General features: G+C 44.9%; 2 long non-coding RNA genes across 2 annotated transcripts in view; one reads left to right on the plus strand and one right to left on the minus strand.

Moving 5' to 3' along the window:
* LOC122218961 overlaps window positions 1-14,155 on the minus strand; it is a 29,332-nt gene extending 15,177 nt beyond the window's left edge. The window contains exons 1-2 of the long non-coding RNA XR_006202197.1: window positions 13,198-14,155; window positions 11,178-11,472 (exon numbers count right to left, since the gene is read on the minus strand). This is a non-coding gene — a long non-coding RNA (uncharacterized LOC122218961). The remainder of the gene's footprint in view (window positions 1-11,177; window positions 11,473-13,197) is intronic.
* A 1,133-nt stretch (window positions 14,156-15,288) lies between these two features.
* On the plus strand, window positions 15,289-24,091 carry LOC122218962. Its single transcript, XR_006202198.1, has 3 exons — window positions 15,289-15,995; window positions 20,057-20,259; window positions 23,810-24,091. It is a non-coding gene; the product is annotated as an uncharacterized LOC122218962 (long non-coding RNA).
* Window positions 24,092-24,693: the final 602 nt, after the last annotated feature.

Consider the following 24,693-nt stretch of genomic DNA (forward strand, 5'->3'; position numbering starts at 1 on the left):
CCCTTTTAAGCCCTCTCAACCTCAGTCTTGCAACACAGACCAGGAAATAGCCTGGTTTGTAGACTGTGGAGGGCTGGGAACAAAGCTGTCTGCTGAGCCATCTGCTGTTTCTTAGCTATAGAAAAAGAGGATTTACAGGTTTGGGGGCAGATTATTTTTAGGGGTTTCCAGGCTACTAATATTCTATCTTGTTTGTGTAATTCCTCTCCCAGGTTGAGACTCCCACGAGTCACTGTGACCTCCACAGAGAATAAATAAATGTCCCTGACATACACTCTCATTTGGAAATCTAAAAATATGGAGTCTGGAGCTGCAGAACCTGTCCCAACCATATCCAGTTCTGTCTCATCACTTCTCTTCCAATTGATAGGACTCCCCATTTCTAGCAGAGGGAAGCACCTTATCTGTCTGCACGGAAGGCGGTCTAGTCCAAGAGGGATGTGGAGGAAATGGAATAAAACAAAAGTGAAGTCAATTTGCATTCAGATGTTTGTATTAAATATTAATAGGGCTTGGGGGTGAGGGTAGTGTGTCTTTTATTCACATTCAGGTTGCCATGGCTGTCTGGGATTTGCAGGGCTGGCTCTGAGAGGAGGGGGAAAGGTAAAATGGAGGAAAAGGGCAGCCACCCCCCTGTGAGCAGCTCAGGGTTCAGGCCCTCATCCTGTGCCTTCACACTGTGGCCCAGACTGCCAAGAGCAAGACATGGAAGTTTCCAGCAATAACCAGAGAACATCTGGAGGCCTGTCTCTAGCCAGTGAAACACCCTTATACTTTCAAAGCAATGAGCCCGAGTGTGGGGTCAGCAGAGAGTATCAGGGGAGGGGCAGGAAAGTGAAGAGTGGTAGGGGTAGGGGAGCCCTGGGCACGGAGTGTGTCCCCTGGGAGGCAGGGGCCGGAGACTGTGTCCAGGCCTTTCCCTGGCGTGTGGGGCCTGCAGCCCCAGGGCTTTCTTGAACAAATCCACAAAGTCGGTACAGGAGGGTAGGGGGCAGGAAGGACAGGCAGCCCCTCTCTATCCTCCGGCTTTTGAAGGGAGGTCAGGGGTTTGTGTTATTGGCAAGCGTGGAGGAAAGTGTCGCTTTGAGGAAATGGTGGCTCTGTGCCCAAGGTAGGCTTCATGATGGGTCCAAGTCCTTCCGAAAGGAAGCCCCTGAAACCAAACGTCCAGTTAGGAGACGTTTTTGTGTCTTCTTACGCTTGTCTTTTTTCTTTTTTCTTTTTTCCTCCTGAGAATGAGGGCCTCTCAGTGCCTCCAAACTCACACCAGTTGAGTGACTGTTTACTTAGCCTTCCTGCAAGGCTGGCTCTCGTCACCCACGTCTGGGCCTGTCCCTGAGTTATCCTTCATGAGGGAAACTTGGAAATTTCCATCATTCCCCTCGAATCTGAATCTACCCTGCAGTGGCCTGACGGCTCGGGTGCTATAGTCTCACAGCAGAGAATTGTCGTCAGTCCCGGCCGCATGTTAGCATCACCTGCACGTCTTTGGAAAGTTTGGTTGCCCAGATGACACGTGGCCCAGTACCAGCAGAATCTTCAGGGGTGGACCCCGGGCCCAGGAGTTTTTAAAACTTCCCAGGGTGACTCCAATGACTGCCAAGTTTGAGAGGTACTGGCATGGGGTTATGAGCACATCCAATGGCCTGGACTTGACTGTTGGCTCTGTTGCTGCTGGAAGTGGCCTTGGGCAAGTTATTTACAGCTCTCTGCCTCAGTCTCCTCCTCTGTACAGTGGGAATAACAATAGTATGATCAGTAGCACAGCACATATAGCATTGGTGTGAGGATTACATGAGGTAATTCGCACCAAGGGCTGGAACATTGGCTGGTGCATAGTTAGTGCTTTATAAGAGTTTGGCTTTTATTTTATTTTTAACGTTTATTTATTACTGAGAGGCAGAGAGAGACAGAGCATGAGCATGGGAGGGGCAAAGAGAGGGAGACACAGAATCTGAAGCAGGCTCCAGGCTCTGAGCTGTCAGCACAGAGCCTGACGCAGGGCTTGAACCCACAAACTGCGAGATCATGACCTGAGCTGAAGTGGGACACTTAACCGACAGAGCCACCCAGGCCCCCCAGGGTTCACCTTTTATTATGCTGTGGAGCATAGCTCACGTGGATGGGCAGGATGGTGCCGGAACCTGAGAAGAGGCATAAAGAATTGGAGCTATTTCTCCCCGAAAAGGAGGAGGCTTTGCTGGAGTGTGATGATTGTCTTCAGATTCCTATCAGATGGAAAAGGAATGTTTTGCATGACTGTGAAGGAGAGAACACACAGGAGCGGAAAGTTTCCAACAGAGTCACTCAGCAGCAAGATGAACCGTGTCATGGGGAGTGACTTCCCAGACTCTAGGGTATTCAAGCGGCAGTGGGACAGGCTTTGGTGGAAATGTTGTAAAAAGGAATCATAAGGGCACGAAATGACTCGCAGGGTTGGTGTGGCTGTCATAGGTGGTGAGTCTTGAGTCTAAAGCCGTGTTGAAGAGACAGGACCGAGGTCAAACCAGGTGGAGTCAAACTTGTTTTCAAGTCAAAGAGGTGAAGCTGGGCCAGGCAGTGGAGGTTGGCCCAGGCAGGCCTGGAGCGAGAGTTGATGAAGAAGCCAGCCACGGGACGGGTGGGTCTGGGATGCCTGCTGTGACTAGGGCTGGGCTGCCTTCAGGCTTTTTGGTTGAGCTCCGGACACCTGGCCAATGGGTGGTAGGTTGGCTTTGTTTGAGGCAGAGTGTCAGAGACCATGTAGGCAGGGGAAGGGCAGAGAGAGAGAGAGAGAGAGAGAGAGAAAGAGAGAGAGAGAAAAGGAGGGACAGAATCCCAAGCAGGCTGTCAACTCTGACAGAGCCCGATGTGGGGCTTGAACTCATGAAACCATGAAATCATGACCTGAGCCCAAAACCAAGAGTGGGGCACTTAATCGACTGAGCCACCCAGGAGCCCCAGTAGATACCTTCTAAATCTGCAGCTCAGCTCTGCAGTTTCTCACCTTCAATGACCCCCATGGCGCCGTTCCTGGTGGATGCACCCCTTCCCTGCCTTCTCCTCCTTTTGCGCTGTGTGGTTTCCTCCGGGATCTCTCTGCTTTGTGAGAAGTCCACGAAGCCTATTTTACTTGCCCTACCTTTTTTGGGGGCAGTCTGGGGAACAGCACTAGCTGTGACATTACCTCACTAGACATCAAACTGAACTTCCCTTTTGATAAGGCAACTCTTCTCTCACCCTTTTGAATAATATGCCTAGCACGTATTCGGCCACCTCCCTTGCTGGGCATTAGGGAGATGGTGTCAGCCCATGGCTCCTGGTTCTCCTCTTGTTTTATCCCCACCTCCTTGTCACCCGTGTCTCTCTGGTCAGTGCCCAGCCACACCCTGGACCTCATCACCTCGCAGGAGGCTCCCCCTTTAGAATTTCCATCTCCGAAAATGCCCTCTGTAGCCATGCACCCATGTCCTTCCTGGGTCCCACTCACTCCTACTAACCCTCTTCTTGGCCTGCACTGGGGCCCGTGGAGCCCTCCCTCCTTGGGGACATCTCGGACCCATCCTGGAAGCATCTATTTCCTCCCTCCCTGTTGCTTTTAGATACCCTGGTGAGCCGTCTATGGGAAGCTCTTCAAAGGTGCCCCATTCCCTTCCCCTCTTGACTTTCCAGTGTGCCTTCTGGTCTGTTCCTTTTCCCGAACTCCTGCTTTCCGTTGAGGAGGTTCCCTGCACCCAAAGTAATCGGACCCCCGCGCCCCGTTGTTGCCTTCAGACTCTGTGCCCCCGGCCATCTTCCTTTCGCTCCATTTTTAGCTCCCTATCAGATTGCCACGACAGCTGCTCCAAATCTTTTCCACTCTGCTCAAGCCCGGACTGACCCTGCTCGCCTCCCCTCCCTGGGACAGACCTCTTCCTGGCTAAGAAATCCAGCCCTCTGTGCTGCTGGGACTTCTTTCTTCCCTTCGTCCTTTTCACAGAGATGATTTCTAACATTCTCCTTCCCTTTCCTCCCACTCTGGGGAAGAAGCAGTTTTTATTCCTCCCAAAGCTAAGCCTTCCACCTGCACCCCCAACTCTGTCATCTCTTTTTTCTCTGCCCTCTTTCTCCAGTATCACCTCTTCCAATCCCCCAACCTCCATTTCCTCTCAGTCCTGAGTCTTGCGACTCACTCTAATTTCTTTCACCCTAAGAAACAAGCAGTAACAAAGCCCTTACTTTGTCCTCCACCATGCCTCTTTCCTTTCCCTTATTATTTTGCTTTTCATGCTGTCAAGTGGGGTTCTATTTTGCTCCCCTTGTCCCCATAAACCAACCACACTGAGCTAATGTCCCTGGAATATGCCTTGCCGTCACCTTCCTCCCTGGGAGGCAGGCTTCTGAGTTGGAAAAAGCATTGACATGGGAGTCAGCCACTCAGGAGTTTAAATCCTGGCTTTGCCCCATATTGTTATATAATCTTGACCCTCACTTGGCACACTATTAATCTTCCCAAGGAAAAGAAAATGGAAGCACCTAATTCCCTGGCTTGCTGTTGATACTAAATGCTTATGCTTGTGAAATGCCCAACACATAGTTGGTGTAAAATAAAAAAATACCCCCTTCCATCCCTTGCTGATTCCTTCATGTGCAACACCTTTGCTGTCTTCCATCAGCCTTTTCAATTTCCATCCACCCTTCAAGCCTGGTCTTACTCTTTCCTCTCTACCTGTGGGGCCCAAGTTCTTCCACTTTGTTTGCTCTCTGACCTTGTTCCTCTGTTATAGTGGGTACCGGGGTCTACTCGGATATATCAGGCTCATTTGTACATATTTGTCTGACCTCTAATAAAATCAAGATCTTCTAGGTACAGGGATATTGAATTCACCTTTGGATCCCTTTAGACTACCTTTCAGAGCACCTTACATTAACAGCGACTCAGTAAATGTTAAGTTTAAAAAAAATTTTGGGAAGCCTGGGCAGCTCAGGTTAAGCATCCGACTTCGGCTCAGGTCATGATCTCAGGTTTCCTGAGTTTGAGCCCCACATCGGTCTCTGTGCAGACAGCTCAGAGCCTGGAGCCTGCTTCAGATTCTGTGTCTCCCCCTCTTTCTTCCTGTCCCCCGCTCACACTCTGTCTCTCTCTCTTTCCCTCAAAAACAAATAAACATTAATTTTTTTTTATTTTAAAATATTTGCTTAATGCTAGATATATCTAGATCTATCTGTATGCTAGATATCTTTATAACATAAAAATATAAAAAAACTAAGCCGATCTTTTTCTCATCTATGAATATACTCTCTAACCTTGTAGAATTTATAAGACAGGGATTTACAGTGTAAAGAGACCTAGAAAAACCAAAAAACCAAAACAACAACAAAAACCCAAACCTGTACCAGAGACCATCAACAGGTCTAGCCGGATTTTTTGTGGTCCTTATGCTAGCTCATGGACATCATTTGCCTTCAGGTTACTCATGTCCTACTTTGGCAAGTCATGAAGATGTTCCCTGCTTGGTGGAATCCATCAGATTTCTCGGGTGGAAGAGGAAATGGTCAGACTGGCCAATATCTAAGATTCTTCCCAGCTTGCCCAGCTACAGATCAGTGATCATGCATTGTGAGCACCCCATAATTAAGACACTCATTTATAAAGGTGACTGAGGATGCATCTCATGTTGGTCCTGTAATGAAACTTCTTTGAAGAGGGCTGTTTTCTGTAGGTGCATTAATTGATTAATTTATTTCTTCATGCAACACATGTTTATTGAGCGCCTACTATATGAGCCCAGTGTGATGCTGGGTGCTGGGTGCTGGGAACACTTTGATGACTCAAGCCTGGTCTCAGCAGAGCTCTGGTTGACATTTGGCATCCTCTTCTTGGAAAGGGAGGACACACGGAGGTGGGCTGTGGGCTGGGCTGGGCCAGGTGGTGGCCTAGGCTTAGTGGTTCTCAGAGAGGACAGTCCAAGGGGACATCCCTCATCAGTAACAGCAGCACCTGCCCTTCCTGGCAGGACCCTCCACGCAGTTACTCTGAGCATGAGTCTCTGGGCTTGTCACATTATCCACAGGCAGCCTGAAATGCCTCCTGCTATACACACCAGCTTTCCTCAATTCATCTTTCAATCTGGAGGATTTACAAAGATTTATACCATTAAGAGCAAGATCTCAACAACAGGCTGTATGGGAAAAACATGTTTTTCTCCTGCCCGTATATGTATTAGTGTGTAAGCTCTTCTGGGCAGGGACCCATTTTATGTGTCATGTTGTCTCTGTAAAGCTTCATTCCCTCCTAGGCTTGATGTTTCAGAAATTTGGGTCTATAACTTCATCCGGGATCAACATTTAGGAATTAACACCAATTCTTGGTGAATGGTGAGTCACCTACATTTTACAGTGGGCCACATGGGTCTGATTCCTATCTCATACGCCCTGAGAAAAAAAAGGAGGAGATAATGCCAATATTACTTAGAGTCGAGCCTTCTTTTTGGCTAAGGAATGGTAGGGTAGAACTGAAACATGCTTGTCTTCCCCATGGCCCAGAGACCACGGCTTGAGATTCTTCAGGGGTGCTGGGGGTTAACACAGGACAGATGAGAGAGCAGGTTGTCCATGCTGTGCACTCCCTATACCTGCCCATGTATCAGATGTGCATGCTGTGTTGGTAGACAGTTGCGAAGAATCCACACTGCCTGGAAAGATGGAACCATCACAGTAGGGCCTGGTGGGGACTGTGGATGGGAGGGGATATGGAGAATCTCTCCCAATTCTGCTTTGATGACTATGAACCTCTTTTTTCTCTCCTACTGGCTCAATGGCTGACCACCTGTCAGACGTGTCTGTGGGAGGATACCCAGATTCACTACTCAGGTCTCGATTTAGAAAGGGCTTACAAAGCAGAGAGGAGGGGAAGTGGAAAACAGGGAAGGTTTGTGGTCTGGATGGTTCCTCTGTGTTGCTGGGAGAGGGCAGGGCAGAGTGCAGGGGGCAGAGAAGAGGGGACAGGGTCCTCAGTTATCTGGCACTGTATGCTTTCAAGGGCAGTTTTCTGGCTCTTGGGTATAGGCAGATCCCAAAGGAAGGGATCTCTAGGCCCCATCCTGTAATTGTTACTTTGCCTCTTCTAAAAAGGATCACATCCCCCAAGTAGATCTTTTCTATGTTTATAGCAAATTTGGCTTGAAAAGTCATCTGAAGCTTTACTGCATGTTTCAAGCCTAAATAATCCTATCATTTGGATGGGGTTGACAGTTTCTCAAGCCTGTTCTCATTTGCTCTCATTCTCATTAGATTTGATCCTTACCACACTTGCATGTAGGACGCAGGGTAGGTATTACTCATCCTGGTTTATGGGTGATGAATTCAGGCTCAGGTCTATTTTCATGGTAGAATTCTACTAGAGTGCCACTAGTGTCAAAAATATCTTACTTTTGGGGCACCTGGGTGGCTCAGTCAGTTAAGCGTCCAACTCCTGATTTTGGCTCAGGTCATGCTCTCATGGTTAGTGAGTTCAAGCCCAGAGTTCGTTTCCATGCTCACAGCATGGAGCCTACTTGTGATTCTCTATCTCCCTCCCTCTCTTTGCCCCTTCTCGATTTGCACTTTCTCTCTCAAAGTAAATAAACTAAAAAAAAAAATATTTTACTTTTTTCGTTAAATGATGTGTATGTGGTAGGGGGATACTTAGTGGGCATTATATATGTCACCATGGAGATTCCAACATCCAGTTTGACAGAACAGTGATGAGTTCAGGATTACATGGACACAGCCTGGGGGTGGGGTAGAGAAGCTGAGGGGCTGTTGAAGAGGTGGTGAACCTCACCCTGGCCAGAGGGGCTCACCCCACACTGTGGTCAGCCTAAGGTACTTCTTTCCTTCTCTCAGAGAGCAGCTAACTCAAGAGCCCTTCTCTCATCTCTGACAAGCCCACAGATTATTTCTTCTGGTGTATGGACACAGGGGATGCTGCTCAGCTAAATGAGTGCATGTGCCCTTTATCTTTGGAATCTTTCTTAGCCCCACCCAGAAGACCAACAAGAATGCAAAGTGAACAGGACCCTGTATCATACCTGATATATTTCTTTTTTTTTTACAAAAAATGTTTATTTATTCTTAGAGAAAAAGAGCACAAGTGCAGGAAAGGCAGAGACAGAGAGGGAGAGAGAGAATCCCAAGCAGGTTCCACACTATCAGTGCAGAGCCCAATGTGGGGCTCAAATCATGAGATTGTGACCTGAGCCGAAACCAAGAGTGAGACGTTTAAACAACTGAGCCACACAGGCACCCCTCTTTTTTCTCTTTTTTAAGTAGGCTCTAAGCCTAGCATGGAGCCCAACTTAGGGCTTAAATTCATGACACTGAGAGATCAAGACTTGGATGCTTAACCAACTGAGCCATGCAGGCACCCCTCACCTGCTAAATTTCTGACCAGCCAAAGAAAACCAACTAACAACTTATAGCCAATATGGGCAGCCATTATAAAAAATTCAGGGTGAACAGAATGGCTTGATTTGACCAATTGGGAACAGTTAGGGATTGAAATAAAATTGCACATTAGGTAGGAAACGTAAATCATCTTAGGTTACCGTTCTCTCTTTGGCCATCTTATCAGTGTAATTTGGGTGTCGCCAATGTACACTCACTAAATATTTCCGTGTGCTCACTCGAAATTTGAAGTCATATATGTTACGGTCATAGACATTTTCAATTTGTTTCAATTATTATGTTACATTTCCTATTTAATGTAATAGGAATTTGGGGATAGAAATGAAAATAATCATAGTCATAAACGTATTACTTGAGGACAGAAAAGAGATGTTTCCTGTCATCTCTCTCATAAACTAGAAATGCAGCTAACACTTGTTCTGCCTGTCAGCAAAAACATCATGGACCACGGACTACATCATGGACCACTTAGCAAGAAAATCCGGGATGGCCCACAGCTGGCAAGTGGATTATATCGGTCTATTATCCATGGCCCCAGGTTGATAGCCATGGATCTTGACTGGAATAGATAGATGCTCATTCTAGATTTAGATCTGCATTTCCAGGAATTGAAGCAAACACCTCTAACACTGTAAGGGACTTAGAGCAGGAAGTTTTCAAATTTGGACCTACTTCTTATGTATCATTGTGAGAATCAAGGAATCTATGTTACTATAAGTGCCTTATAATGTTGTGCTGTCAAGAGTCATGTGCAGGAGCGCCTGGGTGGCTCGGTCGGTTAAGCGTCCGACTTCGGCTCAGGTCATGATCTCACGGTCCGTGGGTTCGAGCCCCGCGTCGGGCTCTGTGCTGACAGCTCAGAGCCTGGAGCCTGTTTCCGATTCTGTGTCTCCCTCTCTCTGTGACCCTCCCCCGTTCATGCTCTGTCTCTCTCTGTCTCAAAAATAAATAAACGTTAAAAAAAAAAAAAAGAGTCATGTGCAATGGACTTACACACTTACCACTCACAAAGCAGTGGACTGATTGATATTGAAATGGGCAATTGAAACACATTGCTTGCCAAATTGTAGGGGAGAGGGGGATGAGGGACTGGGGGGTGGCGTCACGAGAGAATGAATGAGTGTTAACACTTAAAAAAAGTACTAATTCAAGTTGAAGGAAAATATTAGTTGCTAGTACAACAGGATGCAGGATCTTTTAATGTCTTAGACAATTTAGAGATGAAAATTGGCACATTGCTGACTGATAAGATCTGCCTTAACATCCAGTTTCCCAAGTGAGATGCTTTCGTGTAGTATAGAAATAGCTCCTGAAGTTGAAATTTGTTCACGATTCCAAAGCCTAGTTGGTGAGAGTAGAAGTGCTACCCTCAACATCTCAACAGAATCAGTCACTCAGGGAAAATGTAGCCAGAGTTGTCCCAGCAGAAGTAAATCAAAGAAGGTAGTCTTGGATGCTAGCATACATAACACTTGAAACAAAATATTTACTACTCAGTGTCTACTTCATCAGAAATGTGGGTTACTTGGAATGTGTACATCTGCCACGTTTTATTTTTTATTTATTTTTAAAATTTATTTGAGAGAGACAGAGACAGCATGAGTGGGGGAAGGGCAGAGAGAGAGAGAGAGGAAAAGAGAGAGAGAATCTCAGCCAGGCTCCTCGCTGCCAGCACAGAGCCCAATGCGGGGCTCGAACCCACGAAACCATAAGATCATGACCTGAGCCAAAACAAAGAGTTGGACACCAAACCGACAGAGCTACCCAGGCATCCCAACATATGCTATGTTTTAGAAGATGAAGCAAATAATCACAAAACATATGTTTTTAAAACAAAGAAAATGAACTAAGCAGCAGCTACCATCTGCTGACTGCCTGTTATGCTTCTGTGTACTTTATTTTACAATAGCCACAAGGTAGATATTGTGTCCATTTTATGTATGAGGATGCTATGGCTGAGAGATTAACATTTTGGGGGGAGTCATAGAGCTAGTAACAGCCAAGACTAACTGACTTCAAAGCCCAAGTTTTGTTTTTTGTTTTTCTTGATTCTGCTCTATGAAGTGTTTATTCAGAAAACTCTCTTAAAGAGTCCATCCAGAGTCCATAAACATTTTAAGTGAATCCTCTATGGCTTTTACAGGTGTACCTATGTGTGTATATGCACACACACACATATCTATGTACATACATGGCACAGAGTGTCAAGGAATGGATATACTGTTTATTGTAGGCAGAACCTTGCTAGGGGCGTTCCCTTAATGGAGTCATCAAATTCTCAGGTTCTGAAAATGGACTGTGTCAGTTAAATGTTATCTAAGGGACTGACTCATGCTGACCCAACTGACTGATAAAACAGGTATTGCTTTGGCAATTAAATGTGAGCAAAAGTGATAAAATTCACTAAGTTTCCTTCCCAGCATGGTGGTGACCGTGGAGGCATGGGTTAAGAGGGAGCTTCTGTCAGTCAGCTGGGTTCCTGGGTGATTGCCGAGCTGACCTGAGCTGGGCAGCAGTGGGAGAGGGAAATTAAGCTTGCCACTGAATCAACAGAGGTGATGGGGTTGGGTGTTAGGTATATAACCTCGCCCATCCTGACTGATAGAATAAATTGGTCACTCCTTCTTATATATAACAAAGGATGAAATCTAGTCCAAGCATGTGAATAAGAGGGGTGCTTGAGGCCAAAGACGGTTTTTAATAAAACCTACATTAAAATCTCAATGACCTGTAACCCAACTAATCAAAATTCAGTTAATTTGTGCACTTACCGTTCTCTTCAGTGTGCTGGTCCAAGGCACCTTCATCTCTGGATTATCGGAACTGTTTCTGCGTGCATCTACCTTCGTCACCCAGACTCTTTCCTTAATCCAGTCCTGGGGTGGACCTTTTCCAAAATTGTGTTTTTACTATCTTCCAAACTGATGTTTTAGTTAACAGTGTATCAGGACTGTCTCTCTATGAAGTTAATGAAATTATTTCTCGCTGAAGGAATGTGGCTTGAAAATCAGGGCCAGTCATTTGCCCAAGGCCCTTCCTCCCATGGGGGGCTGATCCTGGTGTGCTCTACCAAAGAGAAGGGCCGGTGGTGAGTTGATGTACAGAGAATTAGAACAAAAGGAATGAAGTCTCTGCAAGGACTACTTCTATCAGCAGAGGTGCCCCAACTGTCAGGCATCCTGACCCCCAGCCCAGTCCTCTGTACATATAGTACATCTAAGGCTTGCTTAACCAGAAAGTGGAATCTGGCTAACTGAGAGCTCATGGTACACTCTATTTTGTAATAAGGTGATATCTGCATTCCTAAGAAGCCTCCGGTTATCAAAAACTGAATTAAAAAAGAATTGTTTTGACGGTTAAAAAAAGGTAGAAGCCTTCTTACCACATTTAAATTATTTTTCTTGCAGGATTTTCAATAATAAAGGTATTTTGAAGATATATTTTGTAATTGAAAACTTAAAACCCTGAACTATTTCATCAAAACTGACAAAAGCAATGCTATGTGGATTGAAGACACAGGAAAGCCTATATGATATATAAGGTTGAAAATAAAATCTATGGATTTATAAACCAGGAAAAGGAACCCCAGCATAGCTCATGGCTACCAGAGCCTGGGCAGTGGGCCACTCAAACCAAATGTGCTTGTGACCCCCACTCAGCTTCTTCTCCTCCTCACATTCTGCCCGGTGGTGATCATGTGAAAACCAAGCACAATAGGTATAATACAAACTATGTTCTCATAGTTATTGCTTTCTTTTTTTTTTTTTAAATTTTTTGATGTTTATTTTTTGAGAGAGAGACAGACAGCATGCAAGCTGGGGAGGGGCAAAGAGGGAGACACAGAATCTGAAGCAGGCTCCAGGCTCTGAGCTGTAAGCACAGAGCCCGACATGGGGCTCAAAACCATGGACTGTGAGATTATGGCTTAAGCTGAAGTCGGATGCTCAACTGACTGAGCCACTTAGGCGTCCCTTCGATTTCTTTCTTTCTTTTTTTTAAAGAAATTTTCTTTAATGTTTTTAATTATTTTTGAGAGAGAAAGAGAGAGAGAGAGAGAGAGAGAGAGAGAGAGGGAGAACGCGTGCAAGTGGGGGAGGGGCAGAGAGAATGGGAGACACAGAATCTGAAGCAGGCTCTAGGCTCTGAGCTGCCAGCACAGAGCTGGACACGGGGCTCAAGCCCATGGACTGTGAGATCATGACCTGAGCCAAAGTCGGATGCTCAACCGACTGAGCCACCCCTGGCACCCCAACTATTGCTTTATTTCTTATTCACATTAACAAAAACATGTATTAGAGTGGCTATACCTGTGCATATAGTCATTACCACTTATGTGAATCAACGGAGAAATAAAACAAGGAAACAGACAAAAAGGACATGTTTTTCCTCTTTCTAATGTGGGCTGCCAGTCTTTGTTTCAAATAGTGGTCCCTCAAAGCACAGGCCACAGGGAAGGAGATGCTGTGGGTGTGACCATGTAACAGGACCCGTGGTTCTCACAGCTGAGTATATTGTCCAAATGGGAAAACTACCTGCCATTTGTTAGAATTGAATGCTTGCCAGAGTATGTCTCTTTCATTAGGAAGGTACCTAAAAGGATGCACACACTGTGTGATATCTGATGTTTTATCTGAAAGTAGATGAGGTCTGGGGGAAGGGGAGGGGCAGGGAAGGCAGAGAGAGAGACAGAGTGAGCAGAAACAAATAAAATAGTTGGAAACAATCTTCTTCCATATCACCAATCTCCAACACTCGACAAACATTTCCAGAAAAGCTGTAGGAACTTCTTACCTTTAGGAACAACAGAATAGTGTAGAATCAAAAAACCACCAAGAGAAAAAAAAGTGTATCTTCCTCAGGAGAGAGTGTTCTACAAAAAGTCATGGAATGCACAAGAGGAAGTTTATTTTTGACCAAAGTTGAAGGGATAAATTTGGTCTGTGGCAAGTCTTGGTATTTTAGAGGGTCCACTTGTCCTGAGGAGTTTTGAGAAAACTCTAGTCTTCTGTAGGCTCTGGGGCTTATCAGTTGCCACGGCAACCATTAATCTCACTGCTGAAGTTCTAAGTGATTGGAGATGAAGAATGTTCCCTTGAACACATTTTACCCCAGACCCTCTGCCTACATACAACTGCCCTAGCAGCTGGGTGCCCCCCGCTGCTGTCACTGGGGCACGGTGCTGTGAACTTCTAGATAGTCCACAAATTAATTCAGGCAGTCTGGACTGTTGTTAGGGAATTCTAGCTGGCAAATAACCCAAGCAGGTCTGGGACAAGTTGGTGTAAATGCTGGCACAGACGGGCTCACCTGTTGTGTGATTAAGTCATGAGGTTGCCGCTTGCGCTCTTTGGGACCAGGCCAGGCAGCATTTGTTCAAGGGAAAAATAAGGCTCTGTATGTGCGGTGTGACTGTAGCAACAGAAACAAATGGGCAAACAGATTCCGGTGGAGGAAAAGAATGAAAAAGTGGGCGGCGGGGACAATCCGGCAGCTGTGTTGAAAGGTGTCTTAGTCAGGATGGCTTGGTGGCAAGAAACAAAACCTACTCAGCTTGAGCAAAGGAGGGATTTGTTTGATGGTACAGGAACCCAACTGAAGGAAGTAGGGTTAACATCATGGCAGCTGGGGAATTGTCCCTGGCTCCTCATATTGCCTGCCCTCCCATCACATGGGTCTGATGTAGAGTTGGATTGCCATGGTGCCTAGGAGGGCTCCAGCTCAACTTAGTCTTACAGCTCAGGTGCCCATAGCTCTGTAACAGATGTGACTCTATTGGGAATTCCTAAGGCAGGTATCTGATCGGTCCAGTTGCCTGTGGCCAGAGGGTGGGGTCAGAGGGCGGGCTTCCCTTGAGCAGGTGGGGGTAAGTCCTCTGAGAAAGAGGTAGACATGGGGTAGAAGTGGTAGGTGGAGGAAATTATACACATTTGCAGAAGGCAGCTTGACATGGGCACTGACAAATCAATGGCTCGGAATGGACTCTGGCCATGAACAACAGAATAGTTGGATCAGCCTTTCCGGCTGAATACTGTACTGGTCTGAGCAGTACAGGAAAAGGGCAGCATGGAGGACTGGCTATGTATTCCAGAGAGGACGAGGAGGCAGTGAACCTAAAGGGGTTAAAAAGATGTCAAAAGTATAAAGGAATTGAGTAACTGAAAGTCCAGGTGAGAATAAACACTGGGAGTTTGGAGACTCATGAGAACAAAGATGGCCTCCAGGGAGAGATGGCTTTAGAGGAGGAATGACTGGGGAAGGAGGGGGTGCTGAAGCAGCACTGGGTGAGGTCTGGGCTGTGGTCATGCTGGGAATGATGTACAAACCCTTTGATAAATGTCATAGCCATGAATGATGTTATGGGCTGACTTGTGTCCCCCCAAATTCATAGGTTGAAGCCCTACCCCCTCAGAACCTCAAAATGTGACTGCATTTGGATACAGGGTCTTTATAGAGTTAATGTTAGATGAGGTCATAGGATTGGGCCCTAATCCAGCAGGACTACTGTCCTTATAAGAAGAGGGGATCAGGACACAGACACACACAGAGGAATGACCACGTGAGGACCCAGGGAGAAGATGGCATCTGCAGGCCAAGGAGCGAAGCAAGCCCTGCTGACATCTCCATCTTGGACTTCCAGCCCCCAGAACTGTGAGACACAAATGATGGTTAGCCCCCCAGCCTGTGGTAGTTTGTGACGGGCACCCTAGCAGACTAACACAGAGGCAGCGGGGAGAGGGTTATTATCGGCCTAGAGGCAGCGCTGGGATTCAAAGAGAAGGCCAACACCCACTTGTGCCAATGAAACTTAGGGCATGAGATAAGGCAGGAGAAGGGGGATGTATATCCCAGGGAGAGCAAGGAGTTCAAGGAAAGAGGTAGGAGAGGAGAGGTCTGTGTTATGGGGAGACAGCCCACAGCGCAGGGGAGTAGGTGATGGGAGGCAGCTGGGAGGAGGCAACACAGAAACTGGGTGAAGTGGGCAAAGATGGGATGGTTGTTCAGGTTGGGCACAGGCAGCAGGGGTGGGAGAATAAGTGCCCCATCCCGTATCCAGGATGCAGGTATGTGATGCCACAGAAGCACTGGGTGGAGGTAGAACAGAGTCATATTAGAGGCAGAAGGAATTGACATGGGAGTTTGGCAAGATCTTGTAATTGATGGAGGAAGTGGAGTTCAGAGAATACACACACACACACACACACACACACACACACACACACAACACACACACCTTGTTTTGTCTGAGGAGAACTCAGGGATTCTGGAACAAGAGGAATCTCGGGTCTTGTGTCACAGTGACCCCCTACCAGGGAGTCCAGAGCATGTCTAGCCTGAATAAGAAGGGGTGGAATTCTTTGGGGTGCTTGGATGGGACTGGACACTTAAGGCCTATTATGGTCAGGTCTGTACCCCCAGCTGCCTTGTTTCTGACTTGTTTTTCTGTTTCTGCCAAATTATAAAGCATAGACTGTCTCCTGCTCTAATTCTGAAGCTTAGCTTTTTGAGGGCTGATCTTGCCCAGTGGTTTGCTTCGGCAGAGGAAGGATTGTGGGAGCTTTGTGTAAAATCTCCCAGAAGTGTAGTTGAAGGTCAGTAACTGATTTGTGCAGGGTTTGGAAATGGGGGTGGGCAGTCTTGACTCGTGGATGGTTAAAAAAGCATGAGAGTGAGTGTATATGTATCTTGGGGAATGTGTCCAGCATGAGCCAGGATGGTGCCCTGCAGTACAGCTAGGCCCTATGCTAGGGGTACAATGCATGGTGTCATCATGTAAGTAATGCCCTTACAAAACAGATGGCAATGTATTGATGGCTTAACATAAATAAACATGGCCAGTAACACTAGAATGCAAGCTGTATAGGAGGAAGGACCATTTCTATTGTATTTCCCAGTGCCTAGATAAGAGTGCCTAACACATACTGGTGTTGAATAAGTACCTGCAGAATGAATGAGTCAATCATGGGGTTCAAATGCATGGAGTTCAAAAACTTAGGTACTTCACTCCCATCCTCTAGTTTCTTTTGTCCAAAAAACAAACAAAACTGAACAAAGGACACCTAGAGAAAAATCACATAAGGGGGGCAGAATGGCGAGAGTATGCTCAGCATCACTCAGAATCGAAGGAATATGATTAACATGATAATCATATGCTGTTTTAAAATGAGCTTACATGTTATTTTGAAATTAGCAAAGATTTTTAAATGTTACTATTGAATGCTGGCATGAATGCAGTGAGATATTCACTTATATTTCAGGTGGGAATGAAGGTGGGTATAACTTTTATAAAAAAGTCCATGTCTATTTAAAGTTGTAAAGGGTAAAAATATTGTAAAAATTATAAAAACATTCATATGAGTTGATGCAGTTCTGATTATAATTATATGGCTAAATCTTGGACCAAGTTTAATTCATTATACTGAGTTCCCCATTCCAGGAGGACATTTGCAAGGAAATGGCATTGTATTTTTTTTTTTTTTTTTTAATTTTTTTTTTTAACATTTATTTATTTTTGAGACAGAGAGAGACAGAGCATGAACGGGGGAGGGTCAGAGAGAGAGACACACAGAATCTGAAACAGGCTCCAGGCTTTGAGCTGTCAGCACAGAGCCTGACGCGGGGCTTGAACTCACGGACCGCAAGATCATGACCTGAGCCGAAGTCGGCCACCCAACCGACTGAGCCACCCAGGCGCCCCGGCATTGTATTTTTTAAGGAAAAAATATTGGTAGTAGAAATAGTGAGATAGGAAGACAGAAATAGAAATGAGCAATTGAGAAAATGTTCCTGACCACATAACAAGATTGTGTGTGTGTGTGTGTGTGTGTGTGTGTGTGTATGTTTTGATGTAGAATAAAACAGCCAAAGGTCCCCATGAGACCAATTATCAATTAAGCACTAATGTGCCCAGAGCTGAGACCAAATTATTCCCTACTATATTTTATAGTATTTTACCAACTTGCTTTTGTATGACTGAAGTTTATGACATTAGATTGTTTAACTTTAAAAACACTCTAGTAAGCATTTAGCTAACACTTAAGAAATTAACACATTAATAATTTATATTCAGTATAATATATTACAGGGCTTCAGTTACATTGTAATCTTTTGACTAAGGTACTTTAATAATCCTTTGGCTTTGGATGAATGCCTAGTGACATGGTATTTGCATTATTGCGTTTGTTATTTTAACACTCACAACCTATGTTTTACTGTATAGCAGTTTTAAAAAATAGTATATAGTGCATATAACAGTGATATGGGAATCTTTCTCAATTCAGAAACAGGGCTAAATGTAAAATGCAAATCCGGGTGATCTTAATAACTATGATTATTATGTGTGTATATCTAAGACTTGTGGAATTCATTTGTTTTCAGATTTTATTTGATGGGCAAGTAGGAATGCTTTGGAGCTAAGCCGTCGTTAATAAACCCCTGAGTTGCAAATGTCACACACCTGTCAGCCATGAATGGCCCTTTCTTTTTTGAGCTGCTGTGATGTTAACTCTGCCTTATTTCCCTCCTAGCGAGGCTTCTCTTTCCAGGGTAGTCTCTGGCGATTAGTCATTTCAGCAGGACTTCCCCATCAACATCTGTTCCAAAAGCCAGTTATGTGTGAGAGAATGTGGCACTTTGAAATTTGCACAGGGTTATTATGCAGATGGCGGCAGGGAGGTCTTGGCTCTCCCACATAGGTGACAAACGCCACCTCCACTCACCACACATGTTCCTCCTCAAGCCTATGTTTGTTCGGTTTTTGGAAGCTTCCAGTATGAGCCTTCCAAGGGAGCTCACCTTCCTCATCTGCAATACCTTGTGACACATGGGTCAATATGAGACATATTCCCTGTCCTCAAGGAGGTCACCATCTGGGACACATGTCCCAGCACCACCTTGCCTCTGCTCTGTTCTTTTACCCAATGCAAACTGGCTTCTCTTCCCTTGGGAGGTTCCCCCTGACCCAGCAGTTGAAGCTTGGTGGCCTCCTTTTGGGCTGGTCCTGTTGGGTTCGTGTGAACAGGGGTCAAAACATTCCTCTCATCTTTATTCTCCTTTCAGTGACCAGGAGTCCTTCTTAAACCCAAGTGTGGCTTTCATATTCCTTGGCTCCAGAGCCTTCCCATGATTCTCTGTTGCTTATGGTATATTATTAATTTTATTTTTTGCATGGCACCCCCTTCCCTTCTTTCTGCTGGCTTCACTAACTCCGTGTGTGCTTGCTGTCCTTGAAATGATAGAATTTTAGGCCCAGGGCCTTACCCAATTGGTACATTTGGTCCATAAGATCCTATCTCCCAATCACCCTCCCTTTTCATCCCTCTCCCCAAATGCTACCATGAACATCTATTCATTCTTCAAAGTCCAATTGAAAACTCATACTCTGGCAGCTTCCCTGACCCCCATACAAAGTGAAGTTTTTGTGCCTAATATCCAATTATTCTAACTGTGCTGTACTGCTGATAATGCATTATGGTTATTTGCATATTGCCTTATCTTTTTCACTGAATTATGGGACTAATTAATTCATTCAACCTACTCCTTTTTTTGCCCAGCATTTAATAGACGCTTAATAAAAGTTTGTTAAATATAAATGAATCACTTAACTCCTCCACTTCCTCCAATTGAGTACAAGCTTTGGGGGCAGCCATTCTGTTTTTCCTCTTTGTTTATTCCATTGAACTCAGTTTGGTATCTGCCACGTAGCAAATGCTCAATGAATGTTGAAAGTGGTATCTATGTATCTGTATATGAAAGCCTGAATAAAGCCACATACAAAATTTTCCTGGTAGCATTCCAAGTTAGGGGGGAAGATGGGAGAAAGATGGTAACATTGCCCATTTTTTGGATGAGAAGCCTGAACAACAGGGAAGGTATATGGTGGGTACAACTCTGACTTCCTAGTGTGCTACTTGCTTTGCTTTTCTGGATGCTTCTGAAAGTCTCATCTAAGGTAATGCCAAAGAATCGGGTAGACATCACAACCTTGAAGAAGTCTTAGGGTCTTGGGAAAGAGCTGAGGTCTTGTCTGCTGAGCACATCCACTATGTGAATGAACACCCACACGTACCATGTCCCCTCCCACAGGAGCTCTTTCTAGTTGCACAATTCTGTTTTTCTTCCACTGGAGATCCAAGGGGACTCAGGGTTCAGCCCAGCTTTCCCATCAGGACTGTGGGCACTTATATGACAAACATTAAATCTCTACTAAAAAGCATTGGTTCAGAGTGTCTGTGTGGTTCAGTCGGTTAAGCGTCCAACTCTTGATTTGGGCTCAGGTCATGATCTCACGGCTTGTGGGTTCGAGGCTCACGTTGGGCTCTGAGCTGGCAGTGCGGACAGAGCCTGCTTTGGATTCTCTCTTCTTCTCTGTCTGCCCCTCCTCTGCGTGTACTCTCTCTCTCTCAAAATAAATAAACATGAAAAAAAAAAGCATCGGTTCATAATTTTGAATTTGTTTTTCTTTTTCTTTTTTTGGAACCAGATTCATTCACCCAGCCACATTTAACAGCTTCTGCTGCTGTGTGTCAGGCATTCTGCTAGTTGCTGGCATAGAGTGATGGAGAAAGTAAACACAGTGCCTGGTCTCAGGGGCTCCCAGACCAGCAGGGCAGGCTGACAGATACACATTTGCTCACACCTGACTACTACGCAGGGGCAACATGCAGAGGCCCATGAAGGAGGCGTTGGGCTGGAGCTGGGGCTCCGGGTGTGACTTGGCCCCTGCCTTTTGTCCGGACTGGATGACTCAGGGCAGCCAGGCCGGAGAAGCAGAAGGAAGCAAGGAGACTGATGGAGGAAATGCTTCAGAGAAGAGGAAATATGCAGAATGTCCCTTTCTCATCCCACGTGGCTCAGGTAGCTTTCTTTCCTATTATTCTAAGCTCTGCCTTGCTCATTCTGTTCCCCTTCCCTGCAGAGTTTAACCCTGTCTTTATTTTCTGTACTCTCATGCAGGTACAGAAACGTGCATGTGAACACACACACACACACACACACACACACACCCCACTATGGCCTCTGCTCCAGCTTTCGGAACGTCTGTTTCAGGGAGGGAGTGGGCTCACTTGCCTTTCTGATCTCAACTGTTGCTTTCACGGCAGCTGGCCTGCCTAGTGACGTTTTGTTCCTATTGAGACAGTAGAAACCAAATAGAGGCAAGCAAAACATGGAGTTCAAGGAAACAGAAGGAAGGGAGAGAGCTAAGCTGTTTTGCCCTTGTAGATAGGAAACCAAGTGCTTTGCTAACGATTACCTGGGGTAGGGCGGGGCGGGGGTGGGGGTGGGGATCTGCCCTGCCTGATGGTTACATTCTATTTTCAAACCGAACAAGTTGGTATAAAAAATGAAACTCTCATAAAAGTTAAAATGGCAAATGTCGATTTCCTTGTTTTCCGGATTTCACAACTCAGGCAGAAGAGGAGTTAAATTGTAGTAGTGCAAGGAAATAGCAGAGCAAAAGTCACTGTGCTGTTTCTTGGAACAACTTCTGCCCAACCAGTTATCATTTCTCAAGCCCTCTGAAAGCGTGCCAAAAGCTGTCTGCATAAGTAGCGACAGGCTGAGCAGCCAGCACTGGGTGTTCTAGTCTTTGGGCGTAATGCTCAGCAGCTTTTACAGTTATCTCTTTAATTGGCCTCTGATTTGCTTTTATTTTAAGCAGTCCCTTTTGGTGGAAAGTGCACTGAACTAGGAGTCAGAATATCTGGGGTCTAGTCTTACCAGGCCATAGCAAACGATTGCCTTTGGGAAGCATCGTATTTTTTACCCATGAGAGGAGAACCAATTAAAGCAGAGGTCTTTAAGGCTTCTTCCTACCTCCAAGAGCCTTTGTTCTAGGTCAGGGGTTGGCAAACGATAGCCCCACTGCCTGTTTGTGTTCTGTCCATAGGCTAAGAGTGGTTCTTCCATTTTTAATGGTTGAATGAAATCAAAGGAAGAATAATATTTTGTGATCTATCAAGATGATCTGACTTCTAATTCAATGTCCATAAATAAAGTCTTATTGGCAATGGGCCTCTTCACTTGTCTATTGTCTACGGTGGCTTTTTTATTGCGGTGGTAGAGCTGAGTGGTTGCAGAGACCGCATGGCCTAAGATGTTTGCTATCTGGTCCTTTACAGAAAAAGTTTGCTGATACCTGTTGACCACAGTGAAACATATATTCTTACTTTCTGCATTCGTGAAAACGATATACCTTAGTGAGTTACTGTAAGAAGTAAATGAGCTAGGGGCACCTGGGTGGCTCAGTTGGTTAAGCATCCGATTTCGACTCAGGTCATTATCTCACAGCTCGTGAGTTCAAGCCCCACATCGGGCTCTGTGCTGACAGCTCAGAGTCTGAAGCCTGCTTCAGATTCTCTGTCTCTGTATCTCTCGCTGCCCCTCCCCGGCTCGTGCTCTGTCTCTCTCTCTCTCAAAAATAAATAAACATTAAAAAAATTAAAAAAAGGAAGTAAATGAGCTAATGATGTGTATTGAAAAAGGATGTCATGTACATAAATACCTCAGCACCTGCGGGTTTCTGGATGGAGAAGGAAGAAACCCTCATTAGTAGTTTGTACAAAAACAAGCTATATTTCTCATTCAGCAGGGTTGAAAATGTATAGGATTGCAGTTGTGTGAAATTATGTGTACATCTGTAAGGGAAAATAACAAGAACTTACTTGCTAGGTTGGTATGATTCTAGACGAAGGGGTGTGTGTGTGTGTGTGTGTGTGTGTGCCTCAATTATTTAAACTACTGCTAAAACTGTTTTCAAATAAATAAGAAAAAGGGGAAAGTATCCAGTCACCTTTACTTTGATATTAATGTTGAAAAAAAAGGTTTTTTTTTTTTTTTTAATTTCCGGGTGAATGTTGAGCTTTAATGGAAGAGATTTAGTTATCTGTGTGTTCCATACTAAGTTGTCTGTAGGCGGCTCTCTCCTAAACAATTGAAAGATATGAAGAGTTAAATATTGGAAACAATATATTTTTTATTTTTATATGATTTTTTAAAGTTGATTTGTTTTGAGAGAGAGAGAGAGAGAGAGAGCAGCATGAGCAAGGGAGGGGCAGAGAGAGGAGACAGAGAATCCAAAGCATGCTCTGCACTGTCAGCACACAGAACCTGACATGGGGGCTTGATCTAATGAGCCGTGAGACCATGACCTGAGCCAAAATCAGGAATCTGACACTTAACCAACTGACCCACCGAGGCTACCCAACACTATATGATTTTAGAAAAAATTACAACAGCCATGATTTATGGGTTTTGTTATAATACTATTAGAATAACCCCTCACCTGTTAAATAGGTCATCTTTTACTTAAGTGTTTAGCAAGAAAAACAAAGTTCTACTTGTTTAAAATTTAACTAACTCAGAAAGCTGAGAGGAAAACCGAACATTTTCAATGGAGATTGGGTCAGTTTCAGGTTTGGCAAAATACACAAAGATCAAAGTCTTTCATGAGAGGTTCAGAGCTTGAGTGTGCCAAAGAATAACCTAGAGATAGTAGAACTTGGATTTCACATCCTATTTTCTAATAGTCACTGTCTAGGGAGCTTCCAGATCCACTCAGTTAATTTCATTTGTCATTGGTATATAAATAGCGATGTCCTTTCTCCACGAAAGTGACCAGCAGTTTGGTTGAACTGGTGGAGTTCTCTGTGGACACAGCCTTACAGTGAGCTGTGTGCAAGCTTCACACAGAAAGTGGGATTGCCCCTCTCTCTTTCCTGAGGTGCAGAATGAAATTTCAGAAGGCTGGGGCACCCAATTCCCTGGGCTGGCAATGCAGCTTCTCTTGGTAGTAGCAGTGGGACCTTGGGCAAGCCACCTAATCCCGCTGAACCATGACTTCTTTATCTTATTTCTTAAATTTCATTTTAAGTGTATTTGTTTATTTTGAGAGAGAGAGTGAGCAAGCAAGCAGGGGAGGGCAGAGAGTGAGAATCCCAAGCATGAGCCCGCCATGGGGCTTGAACTCATGAACCATGAGATCATGACCCCAGCTGAAACCAGGAATCCAAGGCTTAACCAACTGAACAACCCAGGTGCCCCCACTTCTTCATCTTAAAAGAGGATGATAATAGAAGTCACTTCATAGATTGGTGAATACTAAGAAAATTTGTGGAAAAGGGCTTTCAATGAATGTTAGCCATCGTTATTATCATGAGTGGTCAGGGTAGCTAAAAAGCAAAAATGAATCAAATAGTTGCAGGGGGGAGGTTCAAGCAAATGCCTTTTCATTTTCTGCTAGCCCTGAGTCACGTGATAAATGTAGACTGTCCAGCTCACTGGTTTCTAAAGGATGGAAATGTCTGGCAGAATTTGTTATCAACTTTAAGTCTGTAGAATGCCTTAGGCAGAAGTTCTTTAGCTCTTGATGAGTGATTTTTTTTTTACATTAATATCCATCCAACAGAATGATGAAGTACATGCCGGCCATTGGATGTGTCAGGAATGGTCAATAAACAATGACAAAGGATCTTTCACATTCTCTCAATAAACACTGCTGCTCCTTCTCACCATCTTCCTTGATAAACACCAGCTGGAGTGAAGCTTTCACCCGAGAGGCAGCTCATTGCCATGATGGAGGATAAAGTCAGTGGCTGCCTGAATTTATCATTGCCCCTCTTTTTTTTTTTTTAAAGGCATGGTAACTGGTGGGGGCTGCCTGGTTTTGGACCCTGGATTCTAGTGGCTTCCTTCCTCACGTGGCAGACATCAAGTGTGATGACCTATTTATCTTTTTCTTTAACTCTGTCATCCCAGCCTCTTGCTGGGGTGGAGTGAGGAGGAAAGAGACTTCAGGGCAGTTGAGTGTGAGAGTGGCCAATAGGGGAGGGGAGAAAGAGGATTTGAAGAGTGTGTTGTACATAAGGAATGGGCGTTCCCCTCTTTGCTGTTTTCACGAGAAACAACAGAAAGGAACTAAATGTATTTTTGGATGTTGAACTAGTGTTTAATTGAATGCTATACTGGACCAAGATGGGGCCACCACTCTCAGCTCCTAGCTTACTCTCTGTGTCTAGGACAGTGCCTGATGATGGTAAGCACTTAATACATATTCGTTGAATGAAATACCAGCATTCTGGTTCCAGGTATATATCTCATGAATCCAATGCCATAGATCTCCAAATGTATACATTAAAGATAAACATCCTCTAAATCTCCTTTTTATGGAAGGAGCCAGTTATTATAACTCTTCTTTTGACATTTCTCTGTCCTCCTCTAGAGGAAGATAGATGTGTGCTAATACCCCATGAACAAGCTATGATATAGAAGGGAAAGTGATCTAATATAGGG

This window comes from Panthera leo, chromosome B2 (assembly GCF_018350215.1).
Source record: "Panthera leo isolate Ple1 chromosome B2, P.leo_Ple1_pat1.1, whole genome shotgun sequence".
Lineage (NCBI taxonomy): Eukaryota > Metazoa > Chordata > Mammalia > Carnivora > Felidae > Panthera > Panthera leo.